Consider the following 8,330-nt stretch of genomic DNA (forward strand, 5'->3'; position numbering starts at 1 on the left):
CAAAGGTCAAAAGGTCAAGGTTAAATATGTAAAATTTCACTATTTCCACCATAACTATGCAATGCTTGAAGATATTTTCTTGAAACTCAGTGTATACATGTATTACCCAATTAAGATTCTATGGTGAAAGTTTGGGGTCATGAGGTCATAGGTCAAAGGTCAAAAGGTCAAGCTAAAATATTAAAAGTTCACTTTTTTCTCTGTATCTTGGAAATTGTTCAAGGTATCTTCATGGAACAAAGTGTATATACATGTACTGACTGGCAGTGATTATCTGGAGAATTTAGGGTTCATGGGTCAAAGGTCTAGGGTCAAATGTCAACAGCAACACTTCGCAATTTTACTATTTCCCTCATATTTATGCAATGCCAGCAGGATTATTATTATTTTTTTATATACACTTAGTGTATGCATGTATAACCTAATAGAGATTCTCTGGAAACTTTCTTTTTTCTTCTTTTTTTTTTTTGTTTGCCTCAAAGGTAAAAAGGTCAAAGATCAAGGGAAAGTGCTGAACTAACTTTTTCCTCCGTATCTCAGAAGTGGCTCAAGTTCTCTTGAAACTTGCTACATATTTATGCATGTTGTGCCTGACAGTGATTATCCTACCGTATGAATTTTAGGGTCAAAGGCCAGATGAAAATGGTAACAATGATCTTTTCAATACAGAAATTGCACTTTTTCTCCATACCTTGAAAATTACTCGATGCATTATAAACTTATGAATGGGTCAAAGTCAAGTTAAGATCCTTAAATCCCTTAATACATGCTCTCCTATTCATCCAATTAAACCTACAAATGTAGGTCAAGGAAGGTGAACATTCAACATATTTGTGACAAACTTGTCACTTTGATATTTTGCCAATTTTGTGAAAATGTAATCACACGTTGTCTACATGTACTATAGACCTATTAGGAGAATCATGCATTATGGCGGAGGCATACCAGTCGCCTTAGCGACATTTCTAGTTAACTGTTAGGATTGTGGTTATTGACTCAGTTGAAATATGGCAGGACACCTCTGATTGTATTTCAGAAGTGTAGAACATTGGAATCAATTTATTGGTTTTCATCGTTTTCACACAAGTGCAAGAAACCTTAGATTTAATTTTGTCTGATTCTGTGTGACTAAGGAACAACACAACAACAACAATGACAACAAAATTGAACAGATATCATTTTGACTTTTAATAGGGAAAGTCAGGGATTGGCAGTTTAATGATCGAATATTCAAAATTTTTTTTTTTTTCTGGATGGCTTGAGAAATATGAGATGTTATTTCATCAAATATGGTATGTGAATATAGTATCACATGACAATTTATGTGTAATATGGGAGGCAAAGTCTGATAATAGTCAACCTTCTGAGGTTACATTTCTATTCTCATTCTACTGCAATTTTTGTTTTCCAAAAAGTTTAGGAAATATATGAGACTTCTCCATTTGTGCAACAACACTTGATATACGGAAGAATTTCATGAATTTGAATAATAAAGCAGTACCCGCTGCATGCTATAAGGATTAGAACCAACACTTGCTGTCGAGCGAAAGCTCGGTGATCTAGTGGAGATGACGCCTGTCCGGTGATCAGGAGGTCGAAGGTTCGAATCCTGCTCGAGTATGTACGCCCATGATTTTTTATCATGGCTACTACTAAAACACTGATCAATTCAGTGCGTATTTACGTCGATGTGGGACAATTTGTCAATCAGTTGCAATGAAAACATCTCGACGGAAGAATTTCATGAATTTGAATAATAAAGCAGTACCCGCTGCGTGCTATAAGGATTAGAACCAACACTTGCTGTCGGGCGAAAGCTCGGTGGTCTAGTGGAGATGACGCCTGTTCGGTGATCTGGAGGTCTTAGGTTCGAATCCTGCTCGAATATGTACGCCCATGATTTTTATGCCTCCGCCAACGAAGTGGCCGGAGGCATTATGTTTTCGGGTCGTCCGTCCGTCCGTCGGTACGTCTGTACGTCCGTCCCGTTTTGTTTTTGTCGATATCTCAAGAACCGTGAGGTGGTTTTGCATCAAACTTGGTCTGAGGGTATATCCTGGGGGATGATAGTTTGTTTGGATTTTAGGGTCACGGGGTCAAAGGTCAAAGGTCACAGGTTATTTTGTGAAAAAAAGGTTGAAATTTCATGTTTTTCTCCATATCTCGCTAATGGTTCAAGGTATCTTCATGGAACTTAGTATATATGCAAGTACCGATGGGTAGTGATTATCTAGGGAAGTTGGGGGTCATGGGTCAAAGGTCAGGGGGTCAAAGGTCAAGGTCAACTCCTCAAAATATCACTACTTTCCTTCATATTTATGCAATGCCTGAATGATTTTTTTAACTTGATGTATGCATGTGTAACCCAATATATATTCTGTGGGAAGTTTCTTGCCAAAAGGTCAAAGGTCAATTGAAAGTGCTAAATTGCACTTCTTCCTCCATATCTCAAAAGTAACTCAAGGTATTATCATGAAACTTACATATTTAGGCATGTTCTACCTAACAGTGATTCTCTTTGGAACTGTGAGGTCAAAGGTCAAAGGCCAGGTTTAGATAATACTATTTTACCATTTCATACTGAAATTGTACTTTTTCTCAATACCTTGAAAATTACTCAATGCATAAACTTATAAAAGGGTCAAAAGTCAAGTAAAAATCATCAGTTCCCCCAAATACCTGCACTCTGACGTTTTAATCATTCATCCAGTTGAACCTAGTTCTAGGAAAGTGAACATTCAGCACATTTGTGGCAAACCTGTCATTTTAATATTTTGCCAATTGTGTGAAACTGTCATCACACATTGTCAAGACATTGTACTATAGACCTATTAGGAGAACCATGCATTATGGCGGAGGCATACACCAGTCGCCGTAGCGACATTTCTAGTTTATCATGGCTACTACTGAAACACTGATCAATTCAGTGCTTCTTTACGTTGATGTGGGACAATTTTTCAATCAGTTGCAACACATGATATACTTGAAAATATTTTCTACGACTTTGTACATCAAAAAAAGTATTGTTGGGGGATTTCTTGAGTGCTCTAGACTGAAGGTGATGAAAGTCAGTTTCAAATATTGGGTTCAACTTTAACAATTTCATTGCTGATTTGGATACTTCATGGAAATTACATCATTATTGATGAAGCATGATAGCATTATGACATCAACTGAAAAAATGTAAATTGAGCCAAATCTGGTGACTGAATGTCACAGGGGCAAATCAGGGTTATATTGTTTAGAAAATTTAAAGAGAATTTCACAAAATTCAATTCTGTATGAAAAGTACACATTCCCTCAACTTGTTACTGACACATTTTAGGGATAATATTATTCTCCCTGCTTTCTGAAAGAGGTAAAGTCAAGTGCTCTTTCATTTTGCTGGAAGTGTGCTTATATCTAATTTTGAATTCTATTCATGTTTCCTTTGTATCGTTTTCCTGCATTGACATCACAAACTGTTGTAGTCTTCTCATCCAGTGATGGTGGCACTGAAACTTGAGAAAGTCATTACTTTTGAACAGATTGTCCAGCTTTCCTCAAACTTTCACTGATATGTTCTACTAATATAACTGCATTCATTCAAGCCACAAATATATTTGGGTGAACTTGTCCTCTTGATAAGTCCTAGGTTTTGTTCCATTTCTCTTGCAGGTATGTCGAGAGGCAAAAATTTCTCCAGAGGGCCGACGTACGGCAGTACGAGATTGAGAGAGATATTCGACTGTCGCAGACCAAAATTCTCAGGTGATGGCTGCAGCTGGAATGCTTGCCAGAACCACCGTCTGCAGGGATCCCGAATATCTCCGTACTCTGAACTCACCCCGAGCGGCATTTCATGGCCAGAGTGACCCCTTGTTGAGACTCTTGACCACAGTAAGGCATGACCGACGCATCACCTCTTCATGTACAGCGCTGTGGACTCGATGCCGTTAACCAACCTCTCAGGAGCACCATCATTTCTCTTCATCTGGATCGAGCGATGATTTATGTGAAGGCTGTCTGATCCAGTACAAGAAAAAACAGAAGAACGGACCGTCAGATGAGTGGCCCAGTCACTTATGAACTCAGCTTGTGTTGGAACACGCTTTATTGTATATCAGGACAAGCCATACGATCTCAATCCACTGCAGTGTGGTCTTATATTTTGCTCAGAGCATCCTTCCATAAATCCAATGCTAAAACTGACATTGTATGTTGTAGCTTGTTTGTTTGTTTTCTGTCAGAGTAATGTTGTTGCATTTAATATCACTGGCCATGATTGCTCAATTTTATTTATTGTGCCAAGAAAATATTGCTTGTTAGATGTCCTTGTCTCCATAGTTTTATTGATAATTTGCTATGCGAATATCCCTTCAAGAAAATTGTTGATTTTTTAATCAGGCAAATTCCACAAGAACTCCAAAATCCCTATGCAGTCTGACCTCTGTTATCTGTCCATGTCGGGACCAATGCTCATTTAGATAAGCAATTTGGATGGATATCGGAAAAGCAATGTACATGTTAGTGCCACATGTAGCTGCCAACTCAGCGGTAGCAAAGTAGTTTGTGTACACAACAACAGTGGTATACTTCATAAAAGCTAGCCTGCTTAAAATCATACTCCTTGTTTACAGAAATTTAAACATTTCAATGTAAAGTTCTTGACATATTTCTGATATAAATAGTAGATCAGGTTTTGTAGGAGTTTGAATTGAGTTTAAAGTCCCCTGTGTGTTTGTCTTAACTGAGTGAACTCATCCAGTTAAAGGCATCATTTTAATACCATTTGCAAATGAAACAAAAACCCAGCTTTAGTGCTTCAAAATAGTTCTAAAATGTGAGGTAGGGATATAAACTAACAATGTAAAATTTTCATTCATTATAATCAATGATGAGTATTGTGAAATATACAAAATATGAACAGTAGTTTTAATAAAATTGTTTCTAGACTAAACCATCTACAGTGATGATTTTATTTAGTGAGAAAAATAGTGACATCTCCTCATATTTTAGGCCAATTGACCTACACATATGCATCAAATGTGATATCTCAATCTTTTTTAAACTCACTGCTCCCAATGGTGAACAGGACCTTTAATAGAGAAATATTGATAAGAGAGGGTGAGATAATTGAGGTCGGACTGTACAGGTATTACAAAATTTTTGTGAGGTGCTGAATTGTAGGTTTGCCAGCACAGTGTGTAAAGACTATTTATAGACAATCTGAATACAAGTAGATGTGTTGTTGTGTATACAATCTATTATGTCACATACATGTAGAGTACTCTAAATACCATTCGATGATATGACAAAGATGATCAACTGGTAATTGAAACCATCTGTAATATCCTTTCATGAGACAAATATTTTTTAGGATATGCTGCCACGGAATAAGAGTGACGTCTGGCCATTTGTGATGCTTCCCCACAGACAGAACATTCTTGGGGCTGTTCTCCCGATCCCATAGGAGATTGCTTTCATGCTCCAGGTAGAGACATTAAATCCCACTGGCTAATTTCATTACTAGAACATGTAAATAGGGCTAAGATCTATGGTTAGAGGGACATGTGTCTTGCCCATGGTCCCAGGACAGGTAGAGAAAAAAAAGAAGTATTGAGCCATTTATGAAATCGTAGTCTACTTGCAAATGTACAGTCCTTTCAACGAAAAATATCCGCACCAGTAATAGGCAAAGATGCGTGCAGTAGAGTAAATAAATGCTGGCAGCAGATTTTATGTGACAACCTGTGGATAAGGTGTTTAATTTGCTTCCCCTACAAGATTATGAAATTTCCGTAGACTTGATAGCGAGAGGCAGTGGGATATGTATGATAACAAACTTTTTATGCGAAAATAGGTATGCCCAATGTGATACAATTTGATTTCAATTGATGTGGTTTTCCTGTGATACTCACTATCATATTGTGTATTTCTATGTGTGTGTGTGTCTCGTGTAAAAGACTGTATGAAGCATATTCAGAGGCAGATGCTATGGAAAAAAAATCAGCCAAGATTGAGCAGATAATCTGTGAAGGCAGAGTTGCTTACGCTTACCTACGTTGAAAAAAAAAAACAAAACAAAAACATAAACATAAACAAAACCCACCCAGGCATTGATATCTATGTAGAGGGTAATGGAAAAACCAGACACATATGTGCCATGAAGTTCATACTTTAGTCTGATCTTCAGAAGGTAAGCCTCGTGTTCGGGTTTTCTGCTTACTTGGTAATTTTAACAGCATATTTATACAATTAGTATGCATATATGCACAGTCCTTGATGTACATGCAATGCAAGAATCACATGTATTGTTATGCTCTATTTCGTTGTGTTTATAAAGTTGAGCCAGGAGTGGACGAGCGTGAGATGATAATGAAGTAGAACCATGTTTATGCTTTGATCTAGTGTTTGTTTTCAACCATTAGATTTAGTGATACTTGTATTGTGGGAAATTGACACTTGTGTTCTATATATGACTGTTTCAGCTTTGACGCCTGACTGGTCTGGAAATAATGCAGAAATAAACTCAGTGGAACTGATTCTTTCCTGTATCATGTAGTTTTCTCATCTGAAATTATTATGACACAGTTTGATCCAGCCATGCACTTGGTATGTCTGTATAATTACATGTATAACCTTATGTCACTTTTACTATCTATCTGTCCATCTATCTGTCCATCTATCTATCTATCTATCTATCTATCTATCTATCTATCTATCCATCCATCTATCCATCTATCTATCTTTATATCTATTTATCCATCTATCTATCTGTCTGTCTATCTATCTATCTATCTATCTATCTATCTATCTATTTATCTATCCATAGACTATCTATCTATCAAACTAGCTTGCTAACTATCTATTTCTGTCTTTGAATGTACCTATATATCCATATTTCTGCAATCAAGCCAGCCACAAACCTAATTTATCTATCCACCTTTCTACCTGTCTATATATCCACTCTCCTCCTATCTGTCCATCTATCCATCTTTCAAGCTATCCATGTATGTCAGTCTTTCCTTGTCTATCTGATTGTCCTTTCAGGCTCTCTATGTCTGCCTGTCTGTTGGTATGTTCACATCTATGTAGCATGTGCTCCAAAGTGAGCTAGCTGTAAACAAAGTAAATATCACAGGAAAATTCATGTGGCACAGACACATTACAAAAGCATCAGATTGCTGAAGATTTGATTCATAGGCATACTGGGTGATTTATGATCATAAAAAAAAAAAGTGACATGTGTTAGGTAGAATGATAACTTAAAAAAAAAAATATATATATATATATATATATATATATATACTATATATATATATATATACACATATATATTGTAATGCCAATACACCTGTAGACATTTTAGACATTACAGAGTATAGTTTGTTATGTTATGAACAGTAAGCCCACTTCCCTTTCTTATTTCTCAAAGGACTTGCTTTCTCAGTACGGTAACTTTTTTTTTCAATTCTTCAAACACCAAATGTCCCTTTTTGCAAGTAAAAACAAAATAATCTCATTTGATTGAAACTATATAATGGCCATTATTTCTGGAATACATTCCAGTGAAAAACAACATGATCTCAAGAAGAGGACTAAACAATGTAATACTTGAAATCATAAGTTTCCACAACCTTTACATCTCTTATTAGTCATAGCTGTACAAAATTGAATGATGAAGTATTATATATTTTTTGCTTGTTGTCAGCCATCGCCCCTCCCCCTTTTATTTCATTTTATTATTCATTTATCTATTTTTTTTTTTTGGGGGGGGGGGTGGATGGCTTGAAGTCACTGAACTTTCAAATTCTCATCTTTGGATGCATACTCTATGGAGATAGTTAGAAAGCTATGCAGCTGACTGTAGACCCTACACGAAAGAAACACCAAAGAGGACATTCCATTTTGCAGTTCTGTAGCCTTTGACCTTGACTCCCAGACCACAACCAAATAAAAAACTAGGCAAGAGACGTTCCATTATAATATTTGTTGTTATCACTTTATTAGTCATTTTCCCCTTTTGTTACTTTCGTTTTTGTGTCGATACAAACGCCTTTTTACTATTTTGATTTTCTTCTGGTAGTACATGCATGTTCGTAGGTCTTACCCCCTTTAGTTACTCAGTACTTTTTATAGTACACAGGATGTGCAAGTGTCGACTTCACGGAGCAGCTCCCCCTATTGATAAATCACAGGCAAGGTTTCACCTGTACCTAGCTCTCTTTTGCATGTGGGTCGAGCGATCAAGTCGTAGTGTAGCTAGCGGCCGTGTACAGCATCGTAATGTAAGTGCACAGCTGATGGTGTTTGTCACACACATTCACTTTCTCACAGAAGTCATAGTA

Source organism: Diadema antillarum, unplaced genomic scaffold (genome assembly GCF_040938485.1).
Source record: "Diadema antillarum isolate AM-2024a unplaced genomic scaffold, OU_Dant_1.0 scf00000120, whole genome shotgun sequence".
Classification (NCBI taxonomy): Eukaryota; Metazoa; Echinodermata; class Echinoidea; order Diadematoida; family Diadematidae; genus Diadema; species Diadema antillarum.